This window comes from Passer domesticus, chromosome 3 (assembly GCF_036417665.1).
Source record: "Passer domesticus isolate bPasDom1 chromosome 3, bPasDom1.hap1, whole genome shotgun sequence".
NCBI lineage: Eukaryota > Metazoa > Chordata > Aves > Passeriformes > Passeridae > Passer > Passer domesticus.
Genome location: NC_087476.1, coordinates 25,183,643 through 25,200,516, shown reverse-complemented (window position 1 = coordinate 25,200,516; position 16,874 = coordinate 25,183,643). Strand labels below are relative to the sequence as shown.

The window sequence follows — 16,874 nt, the reverse complement described above, 5'->3', positions numbered from 1 at the left end:
GACCAGGAGCCACACAATGCTCACCCAAGGGAGTAAGTATGCAGTTGTCCACCTGGGAAGATGTAAATCCAAGCACTAGAATATGCTGGAGTCTGACCAGATAGAAAGCAGTTTTGCAGGAAAAAAGCTGGGGCTCCTGGTAGATACAAAGTTGATGTGAGCCAGCAGTGTGTCCTTTGGTACAGGTGTCCAGGAGCCTCTTGAGTTGCACCAGCAAAAGCTTTGCCAGCAGGATGAGGGAGGGGAGCCTTCTGCTCTGCTCAGTCCTGGTGGGGCAGGGTGCCCTGTCTACTTCTGGGCTTCCCAGTACAAGACATGGGGGTAGCAGAGGGAGACCAGCAAATAACCACGTGATGGAAGGCTTGCAGCATTAAAATGAGAGAGAGAGAGGGGGAGGTGTTCCCTGACTGGGGCAGAGAGGAGAGTAAAGATGGAAACTGACTCTGCTCAGTGGCCTCCCGTGAAAGGAGGAAAGGCAATGTGCTGAAGTTAGACTGCAGGAAGAATATTTGGGGACTTTGCTGTGAAGATGGCTGAATGCTGAAAGAGAGTGCCTAGACAAACTGTGGAGTTGATATCCTTGAGAGACATTAAAAACCTGACTGGCTGTAGTCCTGAGTGGCATATTGCTGCTGACCATCCTCTGAGTGGGGGGCTGGGCTAAATGATCCCTTAGAGGTCACTTCCAACCTCAGCAATCCTGTGATTCTGTGACTTGTAACCTCATCTTACAATAGAAGAATTCTTATTTTAAATGATATTTGATATTTATAGTATTTACTACGAAAAGAATATTGAGGAGCATCAGCCACAGCTATGGCTGCCAAGGAGATGTTTATACAGGTAGGCAAGACTTAAGACCATGAAAGAGAAGGACAAGGAAACAAAGGGATTAGCTGAAGGCAAGCTGCAAGGCTTATCTTCCTCACTTCTTGCACAGTACTCTATTCACAAGTAGGTTTTTCTCCCTCCTTCCCCCACAAAAACACTCTGGATTTTGTTTCTAAGTCTGTATGGGTAAAGAATGAGATATGAATGCACAGATCTCACTTAGAAATTTACTAATATAAATTATATTTCTGAAACAAGTTTGCCCTCTATTCAGCAGCTGGGGGAAACAGAGGTACATTCATTCTGTGAGAACCTCTTCAAAGGTCCATTCACAGCCATTCATGGGAAGTGCTGCATTGCTGGGCATGTGTGAGAGAAAAAGCACTTTAATTGAATGCATGAATATCTAACTGACTGCCAGATTGTGACTGGCCTCTGTGCAGGCCCAAAGTTGCCCATGTTCTGCTGGGAGCAAGAAACTGCTGTAGAGACAAGCCATCCTCTTACTCTATGAGCTGCCCAGGAGACCAGGCACTGCAGAATGAAGACAAATCTGTCAAGCTGGCCAAGGGAACTGAAAACAAGGCTTCTTGCAATACAGATCATTCACTTGGCTGAAAGACTCTTCTATCTGTGTGCAGAACTGTGAGCTGTAGGTACTCTGAATAGGGCTGAATGCTTATAGGTTTGTGTAGGAAATGCTGAGTGTTAAGTCTAGTCTGGGGCACAAAACTGCTGTGAAGTAGAAGGATCAGTTTCAGTTTTATGCAGTGCTCTTGTGACTTTGTCTCTATAGGTATCAGCAACCTCCTTGTCTCTGTCCAAATTTTGTTCAAACTGTACAAGTCTGCTCAAGAAATAAGCTTGGCTTTCGCTTCCCTACAGTGCTGTGGGATGTTATTCTCCTCTGTAATATGTGCCCAGAACTCTTGCTCCATGGATGAAGAAGAGGTCACAAGTCCTGTTATTTTTAAATGTGGACTCCAGTTTCACTCTACCTTTGCTTGCTTGTTGTATGTGTTTTTCTGTCCTTCTGTTATTAAAGGCTATTCTACTTATGTTTTCCTCAAAAAAATACCTGATGGATACTGTCTAATAATAAAAAGCATCCATAAAGAAAGTGAAGAGGATGGGCAAAGGCAGCAGGGTATTCAGGGATGCACTTAAAGCTGTTCATTAAAAATAGGTGAATCTGCTTCAGGAGATTTGATAAGCATTGATTTTGTTCAGAGAGAGCAAAAGATAAAAAGCAGCCCCCCTCCTCTTTTTTTGCAAAATGAAAGGAACTGATGTAATTGTTCTAAATCCAATACAATGTAGTGCTATTGGAGCAGTGCCAGCAGTGTATTTCCTGCCAGTGTCTGCTCCTCCAATCAGTTTAATTATGAGCAATTGTTTGGGTTGTGCTGTGAAGAAATATTAGAGAATGGAAAAAAAGAACATGCTTTGGGTTGCTATTTTGCAACTGATTCATGGTTTGGCAGAAACCATTAACTAGATTTTATGCTTTACAACACTGTAATAGTATCACTGTGGATCAACCTTGCCATATAAGCACATACTGCACAAATCCACCGTTTATTTTGACAAGGCTCTAGTTGAAGCATTTGAAAAATGCTGAAATAACATCAGCTATTGGCTAGAATTTTTGGTTAATCATGTGCCTACTCTTATCCAAGGGATCTAAGTAGGCTATAAAAACTGGCTATTGTTAATGTCTCCTATGTTTATCTGTCATGTCAAATTTTTATAATAATTTTTCTTGTGCTTGACACACTTCTCATGTCTTGCTGCTGCATACAGAGGTATTTTGTAATCCTAGATCAGTTATTTTGTAAGGGCAGACTGGGGAAAGATGGTTCTTCTCCCAGCTTGCAGGATTGCTCTCCTGATTGTTTTTCTTGGGATACTGAAGGCTTAATTAAGCTAACAGGATTGCTCTGGAAGCGAATCCTGATTAATGTGTACTTCAGCTTGTGTGGAATGGTTTCAATGCAGACTAGAGGGTGTTTACTGGGGCAGTGCCTCTGCGCTGAATAGTCTTCATGCAGAGATGTTGCAGGACAAAACCCAAAATGCCTATTAGTGCTGCTCTGCAGCCTGGTCAGCTGCCAGGACGGGAGCCAGCCAGGCACAGCACTCAGCTGTGGAGGGGAGGAAGTTCTCACATTGCTGAGCCTGATGTAGCCACCCCTGGTGTCATTCCTCTCCAAGCAGAACATTTTAGATTTTGGACATTGTCAGATACTATTGATCAGCAAACTAGGGAAAATATCCCTTGGAATATAGAAAACAAAGAATTCATAGCACTTATGGCAAGTGTTAGTTTCAGGGGCTCATGTCTAGGTCTGATATGCTGCAAGAGCATGCTCCCTCCAGGAATGTCATATAAACTAGCCCAATCTGGATGCTCTTCCAAGAGAAGACAAAAGATGCACTTGTTTTTATATTTGCTAATGGAAAATGTTCATTTTCCCCCCTCACTCTCGTGTGAGCTGTGTACATGCTTTTGTTTTCTGACACCAGAACAAATCTTGGATAACTAACACGTCTCTCCTTGTACTATGGGAGACTAATATGGGATTAAAGCAAATAAATTTCGTAAATGTGGCAGGTGGCATTTTGCATCTCTGCCAGGTTCTGCAGTCTTTACATTAAGAATGTTTCTTAAATGTAGCTTAAGCCTGTAAAATTCGAGGGATACAAGGGTCCAGCTGTTGGCAAAAATGTGGGGATCCAGCTGCAAATCATCTGTGACTTGGGCTGCTCGAATTCTACTGTTAAAATGTGAGCAATGGTAATTTCTAGCAAGAGAGTTCTGAATTTCAACAGAGTTCAGAAACAATAGTGAGAGGAACAGAAGTCCTGTGTTTGGATCCTACATTTAGTACTTTCTTAGTTATCTGCTTAGCTTGAAGGTCATTTGAGAGATCATATTTTGCCTGATGGAGTGCTGCACCTCAGTTACCTAAGCATGTCTTGGAAAATAATTTTCCATCAGGAAGCAGCATTCTCTGTGAATATGAATCCTTCCTATGTAGAGATGTTGCAGAAGGAACAGTAATCTTTGTTCCAGGAAACAGAGATAGGGCAAATGAAACTGCTGTTTAGAAAAGTAGGATCAAGAGCATAACTGGAGATAAGGAGATAAGATCATGTGATGCATTGTAGATGTAACCAGGGAAGAAGAGATTAAAATCACTCTAACCTAGGTCAATTGAATAGAATAAAACCAAGAAATACTATTTTATTCTAGTCACTGACATACTAATAAATAGGGGCAGAGGTGGGTCTCATAAAGAAATTTCCATTACCACTGATGTTTTTGAGAGCTGTATTTTGTCTAAAAATAAAATTTGTTACATTGCCAGGGTTATAACTTTTATTTTTTTCAGCTATATTCTTAGAGTTACCCAGAAGAGTGTTGATCTGAGAGCATGGCTACGACCTGTTCTGCTGTTGCCTTCTGCCGTGCCCTCAGGCACGGTCAAAACTCGATGAGTGCTTACCTGGTCCTTTTACCAATCTCATTGTACTGCTAAACGTTACTTGCTGATTGGAAGCTTTTTTTGTCAGGGAAAGTTGTGTCCCCCTGACATCCTCTGGCTGTTCAGTGTTGACTCTCATGTTTCCTTGCACTGCCTCATCACCAAGTTTTCACTTGTGTTAAGCTGCCTCTTCTTCTAAACACTTTATGACTACATTGAAAGGTACAGTTCCCTAATATAACCTCCATATGAAAGTTGGTATTTGTTTTATTTCTGCATTTTGCCCTCATACCCTTTAAAACATAGTTGGTTTTTTTGTCCCCTTTGCCTTAACACCAACCTTTGTTTATTGTGGATCTTCGGGAGGGACCTTGTTCAACTTTTTTTGGAAATTCAAGAAAACTATTTCAGGTACATTGACCTTGCAGTGACTCTGCTGGTATGCCGAGCCATAACTCCCTTGTTTTCTGGGAACACTGCTCCTTAGGCTATCACACTGGTCTGGCTGCTGCTGGCATTTTTTGCTACAGTTTTTACTGATTCCTCAAGTCCAGAGGTGAAATTTATTGGTTAGCAAGGTAACTATTCAAGTTACAGAGAACATTTGAAGAAAAAAAAGAAAAAAATTAACACTGAATTTGCCTCTTCATATTTCTGTGTTATTTTCACTATTTTATAGCAATGGCTGGAGTTGGGTATTAACACCAAGGAACATTTTGGTCTCCATATAGCATCTACCAGTAAAGATTCATATGGTCTTTGCATACAGCTTAGTATATAGATGAACTGTAGCATGGCAGTACTTATGCAATGCCTGAGCACAGGTACCCAGTCCCATCTGTAGCATTAAGATGTTGAATCAGGCCAAAATCACACCAGAAACCTTCCCAATTCTTGCCTTCACATGCAATTCCTGGGCACAGCTTCGGAGCTGGGACCAGTCTTCATCTGGTGCTAATACTGTGTGGGAATCAGTGCCTCCCCTCAGCCCACCTCCCTTTTGGTGGGTGGATTTAGTGGTAAGGACGAGTTGCTCCATGGCATGTGGCCTGAGTGCTGTGGAATGGTCCCAGTTCTGGTCAGTGCAGAGCTGCAGCCATGGTGCTCATTGTGCCACCATGGGGACTGCTGGATACCAGCCTACCATACCATGCCCTCAGATGAGGGGTTTTATATGTTTATTAATTTTCCTTCAGAAAAATGTATTTGAAAATTCCAGTACATCAGCACTGTGAAAAGCTGAGTGAGCTACAGCTGATTTGCACAGACTTACTCAAATTCCATTTGTAGGCCTGCAATGATTTTATTCCATTGCACTTCTTCCATGTGGATTTCTCCTGAAATCCTGCCACGAGGCAGTGCCCATCTGCACGTGTCTCCGCTCCCATGGCTCAGTGGCTTCTCTTGGCCTGCACAAGGTACCCTGTGATCCTCCAGCAGAGTAGCACTGGCTCCATGAGTGCCCTCAGCTGAGGGACACAGACGCTTTACATTTGCAAGTTGGGCTTTTCAGACTGCTTCCACACAGCCCCTACACACGCTCTGTCCTGTCTCATTGCAGAGCTCTTGGGTCTGTCCTGCTGCCATGGGATGAGTGCTCTCATCTTCATGCAGCGCTGGTGCACAGTGATCACAGGTAGGGTCCTTCAAAGTGGCCCCACCTTTTGGATGATTCTGACTGTGAATTCTGACTTCTCTGACTGTGAATTCATGGTGTTATTATTTCATGGCATACACTGACCGAAATATCCTGTGATGTTTTAAAGAGCCTTTATTTCATTATAAAGTTCTTCAGTTTCAGTGGCTTTTCATGTTTTTAAAGTAGACAAAAGTGTTTGGAAAGACATTGATGCTTTTTCTTCCTCTTGCCCCCTGTCTATTTCCTTGCAGTGCCCTCACCAGACTAACCCAGGGAGTGAGCTCCTGCTCCTACAAGCAGTCCCCAGTACATCCATATACAAAAAAGCAGTAGAGGCCCTTCATGGGCCTCCACAGGCTGGTCCTTTCCACCCAGACCATTTTCGTAGTTAGTGAGATTTAAACTACCCCAACAGAGTAGCATTGTGGCTCTGGCTGTGCCTGGCCAGCTTGAACAGAACAAAATGAAGATTAATTCACTTGATCTGACAGCATTAACTTGCCACTGAGACCCAAACTAATATCTCTGTGCAGTCTGTTGGCCTTACAGTATATAATCAAACGCTTGTCTGTTTTCATATTCTATCTCTATTACTGGCCAAGAGCAGATGCTTTGTTAATGATGTTTATATCCAGGCCATCCTGCTAGGAGTCACCCTCAATAATGCTAAAATGACTATCCTAGTGTATGGTATGTATAGGACCTTAAATAAGATTGATGTTAAAAACATGGTATAACACAAGAGACAGTGTAAGAAACTCTCTGGGTACTGCTGTAATAAAATTATTTCCAGTTCACATTTATTGCAAATCATCTGTTTTAATTTTTTTTCACCCTCAAGGACAGTTTGCATTGTGCCATTAGAATCCTTTTCATGGGTCTCTCAATTAATCTCTTCTTTCATGCTGTTGGCTGCTACAAACCCTGCAAGTGGAACTGGCTCTGCACCCTAAAGTGCATACTTTTAGTGTTTTAAAATCCCCTAGTTTTTGAATTTTTTTTTTTGTTGGTGAGGCTATTTAACTCTGCAAGTCTGTTCATAAACATAAAAACTTTTTAGGTCTCTCAAATGTTCTTATCAGAAAATAATAATGTACAATAACAAAGATAGTAAAAACTTATTTCATTGTTTTTCTAATTATAGAAATTACAAGTTGAGCAATAAAAGTACTTGGCTAAAGGAAACTTATGGTTTTGTTTTGGGGGGTTATTGGCTTTGGATTCAATATGAACTTTTACCCTTTAGTTAATTTTTTCCTGCTTTGCCTCATAAGAATTCTCCTTTGTTTGCAACCTGCTTCGCAGATGAAGAAGTCAAAAATGTGAAGATGGAGACTCTTATGGAATCACTAACACTATGATTGGTACTGTCCTTCACAATGTAGATTTAATTCCTTTACTTTTCATTTTTATCTATTTTTAAAGTCTGTGCCTTCTTTCTGTATCAACTTTCCTTTTTCTGGTGTAGTTGCTTCCAAGTGGAAAAAGCATTTAAAAATTGAATTCCTATAGCTTTCAGGTGCTAGTCTTCTAAGTACTCAGTCAAAAATGGTTGTGGTTATCTTGTGTTGTTTGTGTTGTTTCTAAGCAAATATGTTGAAGGGAGTCCTATCCTGCTGGGTATGCTGTAATTGTTCGGGTGTTGGAAATGCAGTTTCCGACAGTGTTGGTTTGTCTATCTGGGCATCACAGCTGGAAGGCAATCCAGCCTTCCTGTCAGAAGCATCTTCTACACACAAATTCACAGGCCATGCACGTGGGCCTGAGAAATCTGTGTTCTACAGATTTGCCACTTTTCTCTTGGCATCCAAAGGACTGAGATAAAATTGCCAAGACTGAGGGATGCTGCACCAAGACAACTGTCTTATGGTGGTGAAGCGTGACCACCACTGACAGAAGGGACTGCTCTACCCTCTCTGCTCTAATCAGATCAAGGTGTTGTTGGACTGGGGACCTGAAACAACTCTACTCTTGGGGTTAAAAAGAAAGATAGGCCTCAAGGGAAGAAAACTTTACTATACAAGTTTCAGTGCCTGATCACTAATTAAAGGCCACTACGAAGTCTAGAAAAACATTACCTGTTTAACTCTGCCTTGTGCCCAGCAAATTACTTGAGGCCGTGCAATTTCTGTAGTAATTCTGTTGCTTCTTCTAATGTTGTTGAATAAGGAGTGATTTCCTACCACAGGTGTTATAGATATTCTGCTAAATGTTATTTAGATGGTAAAACCAACAGAGTACTGGGAATGACGTGGGATACTTATAGGTCTTTGGTGATCTCTGTGCCATATCTACTTTGCAGAAAAAGAAAAATCCTTTGCTATAGGAATTAAGAAGTAGGTAACATAAAACTCAGCTGTCAAGCAAACAAAATACCTGGAAATCTTAAAAAAAAAAAAAAAAGGCCACTGGTCTGTTGGAAGCAGAAAATACCCTGTCCAAAACATTCTTCTGAAAAACTGCACTTTAGATAGAGCAGCAGGGTTAGTTGTGGAAAAGAGTAACTACTTTGAATGACCATGATGGGCAGAGAGTGCTAAAAAAGGGGCTAAAAAATAGACTATGGGGGAAGTGGACAATGAAGCTGGTATCTCCAACCCTCTCATGAGGCTGAAGGTCAGGAGCTATAAAGAAGCCCAGACAGTAAAGAAGGTTAGCTTGACAGAAGCATCCATAGATGGTAATGAAAGGAAGCAATTAGGCCAGCTCCTCCCGTGGTATTCTGGTGTCTTTTCCAAGAACAACGAAGAATCTGGATGACAGGATTAAGTGCAGTGCTGCTCTGTGCTAAACCACTGAATGCTCCTGGGAAGCAGTGCTTTTGCTGCCTTGTCACCCTAGGAAATGAGTAGAAATGTTAAATTACAGGCAGTGGAAGAGCCTGACTGTTCATCCTAAGGTGTTGCTGGCATCCTTGGTTCTCCAGGCACTGCTTGCTTCATGGGTGGCTTCAGTTTTTGTTATTAATACACTTATTGCCTTTGAAGAAGCTTGTTAGCACAGGTAGCACCCCCAGCAGCTATCAGGATCTCTCCTGGCCCAGAGGTGAATCAGTTAATTGTGTGAGTTGTGCCTGCACAAGATAACAGCCCCTCAGCGGGCTGTGGGCCAGCAGTTCCAGGCTGATGCCCATCCCTGAGGAGCACTGAAAGCCTGCTGGGACATGCCTCACACCCTCTCCTGCACAGACAGCACCTATCCCCCTGTCCTCACCTCAGCTGCAGCCTGCAGAGATGGGATTATTTTAGTAACTTTTATCACTCTGGGCACATTGGCCTCAGGGCACTGTCAGACTGGAGCGCGACCTGCACACAACAATGCTGCTGGAGCAGTCTGTGCTGAGCCCTGCCAGCTACACAAGACACTTTGGTCTCTGTGCAGCATGCTTCTTTTGCCTCTTCCTCCCGGAAGACATACATTATCTAGAGTTTTCATTCTCCTGGGCAACCCCTTATTTCTTGGATGAAATTTATTTTATTTCTTTAAAATTTCAGAGGAGACTTGGTGCTGTCTACAGAAAATTTCATCTTCAGCCTATTCAACACAGATGTCTTTCTCTCTGTGGGGTAAGCAACCCAAATTAAATTTCAATGAAAAAAAATTTCTTTCTTTTTCCCTTTGCTTGCTCAGTTTTGATTTTTGTTAATTTTTTTACTTACAAGATTGCTAGGTTTAGCTAAGAATTTAAAAGCTTATTCTTTGTGTCAGCCTCTGGGTGATTACGAGTCTCCTGGGTTAGATGCAAGACCTGGGTGCATTCCCCACTACAGTGCTCTCTGCAGTTTCCAAATCTGGAAAATCTTTGCATGTTTTGTGGGAACTTCATGTTATTTCTCTAGAACACAGAAGAAAGAGCTAATAGAAGAAGGAATTGTAAAGCTTGTAACCAAGCCAGTTTCTAAAGTTAGGATGGGAAGGTATGCAACCATTTAAAACCAGGAATCTAACCAGCTCCCAGAATAGTCTGGTACAAACCTGTCCATAAAGAGTTTTGATGTTAATGGAGTGCCTAATGAAGGTATCATGCTTCCCAAAAGGGTCTTTCCTCAGTGTCTGCTAACACACCCGTTTGCTAATTCTAAACATTCACTCAGGCTCCTTGTTTCTCTCCACTCAGAAATGTGACTAAAACCAAAGAGTCCATAACTGAGGACAAGACTACAAAGAAAGTAGAAGAGTAATAATGAAGGTATCAAGAAGTAAAGAGTCACATGGGTGAATGAGAAAACAGAGAAGCTTAAAAGCTTTGGTTCAAAGCTGCCAGAAGATTGACTGAGAGGTGAAAGCAGCTCAAGAGACCTGCCTTTTTGATAAAGACAAATGAAGATATTTTAGAATTTGAAGTGTAGGTAATTTTTCAAATGTTGCTTTAATTATAAAGCTGGGCTGGTTGAGACAAACATGCAGTCCTGGGGGGATGATGATGCCAGACCATATGAGTCAGATTCTGCCCTCAGAAATAGTTTGGTAGGCAATCATAAGCCAAATGTAAAAAGTGTGATTAGATGCTAAATTTCATGCCAAAGAGGAAAAAAAATAGAGGAACTGCAAGCTGTGGATAAAGTTTTGCAAATCTCAATACTCAAGAAAAGTGACTAAAACATCAGTCAGTAAGGATTCTTCCAGAGTCCACTAGATAATTAGGCAGAGCAAATAATTAAACATAAGTCTTAAATCACATTACAGTATTTTCCTCTGGTTATGGTGACAATTGTTTAATATACTTAAGTTTCTTCTCAAAAAGTTAGGAAACTATTACTAGTTTCCACCAGTGAATCTGTTTCAGCATATGCCTTTGTTTACTTGTAGTGCTTGCTCCTCAGTTTTTAAATTGGTGTCGATTTCAATAATGTATCAAGAAGTAATTTGGTGCTCAATAAGTAATTCCAGTTTAAAAAAACCAGAGGAGCAACAGAAATACTCTCATTTTATTGAAATAGTCGTACTAGAGTATTGTGTGCTTCACGATTAATCAGCTCAAATTCACTATCAAGTCTGTATAAACTAGTAAGAGGTATCACCTATTCTGTCAAGTCTACCCTCATATCTGGACTTGTTTCCCACACAGAGCCATCAGATTCCTGGCTTGGGAATCTCTAAAACCCTTCCCAACTGTTTGGTAACATCCCAAGTTCTATTTTCCATGGCAAAAGCCTGAAGGGAAGAAACCCAGTAGTTAAAAACTACAAGTCCAGCAATGAGAGGTAATGTCAGAGGTACCGTATAGTGAGATGTCCAAAGTGACTATTTTAGTACTTCAAGTATTGGTGAAATTTCAGATCTGATTCTGTGGATGCTTCACTCTCAGAAAAGATGTGGACCAGAGCTGGACAGAGTTCAGAAACAAAGAAATAGAAAGATAGAGGTTTAAAAAAATCATGTCCTATGGGTTGAAGGCAGTGTGATGTTTAGTCTAGAGGAGACTGAGGAGAGGCATGATAACAATGTTTGTTAAAATAATTTAAGCAATATTCAAGGAGGAAGGGAATAAATGATATTCCAGGGGGAAAAAAGCACAAGAAGCAATGTTCTTAAATTGAGGTAAAGGAGATTTCTGTTAAATTTTAGGGGAACATAAGCTTTTCTAATATTAAAGATAGCCAAGGAATGGAGGATCTTGACAGTATATGTGAGAGGTGATGGGAGCCCATTATTAGGATTCTGTAATAAATGACTATACATACATTCTGCTGTGTAAATATCCAAAGTATGCCTGGAAGGATTTAGCTCAGTTTTTTAGCAGATGTGGTGAGCTGCACAGTCTCTTAAGGATAATTGAGGGTGACCATTCCTACACCATGACATGAACAGAACTAATGAGAAAAAGACAGAAGCTGTTGCTCATCCCATATAGGTGGTTTCAGTCACTCAGGGCACGACACCTGGGTTTTGTTAATGCAGAAGAGGGGCTCTAGGGCTTTGAAAAGGAGGCACCTGAAGGCAGGCAAGGGCTCCAGGTAGGTGCCAGCTCTGTGGGTGCTGTTGCTTAGATGCTGCCGTTCAATATAGAAATTACTTTGCCTTGAGCCTCTCAGGGTGGTTTCTGCAGTCTAAGATTTTGTCTTTTTTTCTGTTCTTCAAGTGTTGCGTGTGCTAATGCCAGGGCACCCAGCTCCCATGAACTGGAGAACCCTGTTCTGTTTATGTATATTTGCCTCCTTGCCTTTCAGCTTTCACTGACACCCTCTGGGCAGCAAAGACTGCTTGGGCCGAGTCCACTTTTTCCAGGATCCAGTTCCCCTAACCAGCATATCATGTCATGGATGTTTCTCTTGAAGCAAGACACTTCCAGCACTTGATGTAGTTTTGCTGCTTAAGGTCTGTTTACAGTCTGGACAGTCCTTATGCCTCGTTGTTCCCAGGATTGCTTTTTGTAAACTGTCACTTTCTGCCTTCCTTAAGAATTATCCTGGAATCCATATGCATGGGATGGCAGCCAGAGGTTGGTGGAACTGATTTAAGATGTGAGCTTATCTGACTTATTAAATAACCAGAAGAAGCTGGCTGCAACTTTCCTTTAAAAAGCTCAGTCATACCAACAGCAGAAGATTAGGGTATAAATAATCCATTTGGCAGGGTTAATACAAAAATACCTCTCTGTTGCTCAGCACTTGTTTTTCAGCCGTTTTCTTAGTTACACAGCCTCGCTGCCTCTGGCACCCACTCTGCAGTTTCTATTTTGGGCAGCTCCAGAGTGATGGCTCTCAGGGCCCACGATGCTATGGGGCTTTCTCCTGAAAGTGGGGTTTTTCCTGGCGTGGTGAGGGAATGGAGACCCCGCTACCAGCTGCACTTTGAAATCACACACGTCTCCCAAAGTTGCTCTAAGCAGAGAAGTCCATTTGTCCAAAGGTGCATCCCCAGCTCTCCTCCTTACCCGGGAGTGCCTTTAGCTGCCTGGGACCCTCAGCCACCCCTCAGGCGCTGCGCGTTCCCTGCAGTTTTGCTGCCTAAGCCTCAGGGATCAGCGCAAACTTCAGGAATGAAGCTTTCCTTCTTTTCCTCCCCCCCGCGTTCCTGGAGGCTGCCCCGGCCATCTGGCCGCATGACTCATGGCTTTTAGGCCCAATGAGGGGCCGAGACAAAGGAGCCATTCTTCAGCTCGGGCTCGAGCCGCTACAAAAGCTGCGAGATAGGCATCTCTCCCTCGCCCTTGCCCTCTCCCTCCTGGAGACCCGGGCCCTCCTTTGGCGCAGGAGCCCCTGCAGTGCTGCCATTGTGTCCTGCTGCTCCGTGCTGCCATTCCTCGGCACCTCTGCCTGCTCGGTTTCCAGGGCAGGCCCAGGTTGTGTGTGGCAGCTGCGAGGGGTCTCCTGCCAGCCGCGTTCGCTCCCTTGCTTGGCAAGATGCTCTTCTGTTCCCAGCTGCAGCTTTGCCGCCGCTGCAGCTGTGACTCAGGGCAGTGAGGTGCTGCTGAAACAGGGCAGCAGCCCTGGCTGCCCCTCGCTGTCCTTGGCCCCGCTGGACCCCCCTTGCCAGACAGGAAAACTCTATTGTCCTGAACGGAACCATGCTACATTGCCTAAGCATCCATCAAATGCAAGAAGTGTCTTACTTCTGCCTATTCACTGCTTGTTTCTGGGCTCTCCGTGAGCTGTTTATTGAAATATAGTTGTACCTACTGTATTTTTTCCAGTGGGTTAAATTTCTCAACGCAGGAAAAGAGTACAAACTACCCTTGCGCTATGTTTGAAAATAAATCTTGTTTTGTTTTCTACAACCCCAGTTGCAGGGGTAGTTTGTAACTGGAAGACTCTTAGCAGATACTCTGTGCTTGTGCCTGGAAAATCTGGGTAGAAATCCAGGTAAGTCTGTGGTGTCAGGGCTATCATATATCAAAACGAATGTATTTAGACTTTGCTTCATGCGTTTTGGGCTGATCAGAGCTCTGTGCCCCAGGTGAACTCTAAATCACAGTCGGTTTGCTGTATTCCAGGTCTGAGCTGTTGCTCCCAGTGAGCTGCCTGCTCTCCTGGCAAAAATACTGAACTAAAAAGGAGACAAAAAGGAGAGCAATAAGCCAGTTGTAGATGTGGGGGGAAGGACCTAGTAGAAGAGTGAAAGCATCATATTTTTGTGTGAGGTGGAATTAATCCAGCAGTTTAAAGCAGGGAAGATACTGGGGGAACCAGGCCAGGCATAGCCAAAACAAGTGACACCTCAGTATGCAGTGCCAGACTTCCAGTGTGAAGAAACTGCTGATTCTCATCCCAGTGGTATAAATGTATGTTTTGTCAAGGCTGAAAGGAAGCTCCTGATCCTTTGCTGGCACTTAGTGCTATAAAAGTATTAAAGTTAAGCAGGCAGAGACCAGTGGAAGCTAAGTGGAACCTGACAGCAAAAGCAATAGGGAATACACTGTGAGCAGGACAGGGTGACACCCCCAGGCCTGACAGGAAGCCAGCAAAATCTGGGAAGGAAAGACTCTAGTTTCAGTGTTTGCATGGGTGTCTCTCTGACAACCTTGGCAGGACAGTTCAGTCCCAGAGAGCCGTGGGTGAGATGTTTTTTAGCAGCTGTGAACCTGGTTATTGTGTGCACTGGGCCACTCCTTCTCTCTGCTATTGTTTCACTTTTCCGGCTTTGTTCCTTTTAACTTTTCCATCTGATCAGGCCCCATAGCAATTAATACTACTGTAAACAACCACTTAAGGCAGTTCCATATGCTTTAGAAATAATATTCATGTTTTCCAGTTGAGAAACAACTGCATTGAATTAAGCCTGCCCAGGCTCTTCAGCAGGCCCTGGTGACCTTACAAACACGGCACTGGGACATTCAGTCCCATTGACATTATTCAGTGAATCCCTGCATTCTGTAGGGTAGAGCACTTCTCTTTTGCAGGATTTCCACTCTGCCAGCACTCTGTGAGCATTGTGTTACTTGTAATTACATTTACTGCAGCGTGTGCCAGTAAAAATAATTTGCCAGAGTCAGGTGTGAGCATGAAGTATAATTTAGGTGTATGTATAGGTACTTTGTGCATTGTAACTACTCAAGATGTATTATATATACTGCTGTCTATGTGGGTAAGTATTTCTTATGGATAGTTCATTGAACTCCAAGAGGAAGTAGCATCTTCATTCTACTTTAGGAGTTTTTAAATTTAGGAATAATGCTTCAGAAAATTCTGGATATATGTCCTGTCAGTGAATTTGCCTTCCCTGATTGAAATTGCACCACTAAGAGATATCCCATCTCTTTTGCATTTCCACTCAGCTATCAAGAAATTTACTTATCTAAAGCATCAGCTGCAAATACACTATTGCTGGTTGTAGGACAGTCCTGCGGGAGAGCCCTGCTATCTTCCATCCCCCAACCGCAGTCCTGGCTCTTTGCTGTTCAGCAGTTCTGTTGCATGGTTATTTTCTTCACTTTCACTGTCTCCAGCTGAGTATTTACAGTACAATCAGCTGCCAATATCTTAGTGAGAAACACAGCAAAACCTTTTCTGTTTCTGAGAATATCTGCTTTTGCTCAGGCTACTCTGTTCTGAATTCCCAGGAATAACCTCATTGTGTTTTCCCTTACAGCCTGTTTTATGGTGTCAGAGGGGTTCTCCAGTACACTCACTGTGTTATCTAGGTGCTCACTGATAGCTCATCCAGCTGATAGCTCTTTGCTTAATTTACAGTTTAAGCCACTGAATTTTGCCAGTATTTGCCAGGAAAACTCCCCTGCATGGTTCAAATTTCTGTCTATAATTGTGCATTTTTCCCAGCATGTGCTCAATATTTCAGCCCAAGCTCATGAACTGACTGCTTAGGACCAGCACCAGAAGCACAACAGTTGTGACCCTTGGGACATGGGCATCTGTTCTGCTCTCCTGCCAGGGCCAACTCCACTGCTGGAGCTGCTCTGTGGCACAGGTATTGCCAGCTCAGTGTAAAGTCTGAGCAGATGCTGGAGGCAAATGCAGCTGCCTCTGTGCCCTTGCTGACTCCAAACCGTTTTGTGGTGACTCTTTGTAGAAGGTAGACCTTCTGCCTTGTTGTCCTTACAAAAGTCAGTGGGAGAGCTCATTTCCAGGAGGATACCCCAACCATGTAATGAGAGTGAGTTTTTTGCAAGCTATAAAACATATGTGCATTCTTTAGTTAAAGATCTTTTATATCTCTTGTGATTTAGACTAAAAACTTTTAGACAAGATGTATTTTATTCTCAGCAGTCTTTCTGCAGTCAGTCTGTCCTTACAAGGAAGATTATTATCAGTAGCTTTCCATGAAAAATCAATGTAAACTAGATGTATCTGCTAGTCAGATTATACTAATGAGAACTGCACACAGTCCATTACCAGATTCATTAAAATATTTCCCCTCTTTTTTTTTTTTAATTTGGCTTCCAGCTTAGAACAGCCTTCAAACTATTCCATTAGTGCTGCTGACTCCCCTTTCTGTTAAGCTAAAAGCTGAGATAACGTGCTCAGAGCAAATGAATGATGCAAGATGATCAGTATGCTGGTACAGCTGTGCTGGAGATTTGCAGTTGCATTTAAACCACTGGTAAATTTACACAAGCATTTCAGAGATCAGACTAACTGGCTTCGAGGCAGAGCACAGTACCTTCCTCCTCTTGATACAGATGTCATTAGTCCTGGGAAGAATGGGAGTACCACAGAATTATTTATACAGCAAGCACTATTTGTTTTAAGGCATGGTCTCTGAAGTGAAAATAGTCTCAGAGATTCTAAAAACTTCTTTCTGACTAAAATAAACAAATAAGTAAGGTCTTGTAAACCAAACGAAGAAGTACGGAACCCTTCCAATGTTTTTATGAAGTCATTTGTTGACACAACTCCGTGATGGGGACACTAAAGGAGGAATACTTAGTAAATATTTTGCTGCCCTCCGCTGGACAAGCAGCAGCGCATCCCCAGCGAGCACGGTGCCGTGGGGCCGTTTTACTTCAGCTGCAATTG

General features: G+C 42.7%; 1 protein-coding gene across 1 annotated transcript in view; it reads left to right on the top strand.

Annotated features, from left to right (window-relative positions):
• The window catches only part of COL21A1 (collagen type XXI alpha 1 chain), a 146,870-nt gene that overhangs the window by 9,210 nt on the left and 120,786 nt on the right, over nt 1–16,874 (top strand). Inside the window, exons 2-3 of the mRNA XM_064412261.1 lie at nt 9,453–9,524; nt 10,076–10,303. The gene's annotated coding sequence lies outside the window, so the exon portion shown is untranslated. The remainder of the gene's footprint in view (nt 1–9,452; nt 9,525–10,075; nt 10,304–16,874) is intronic.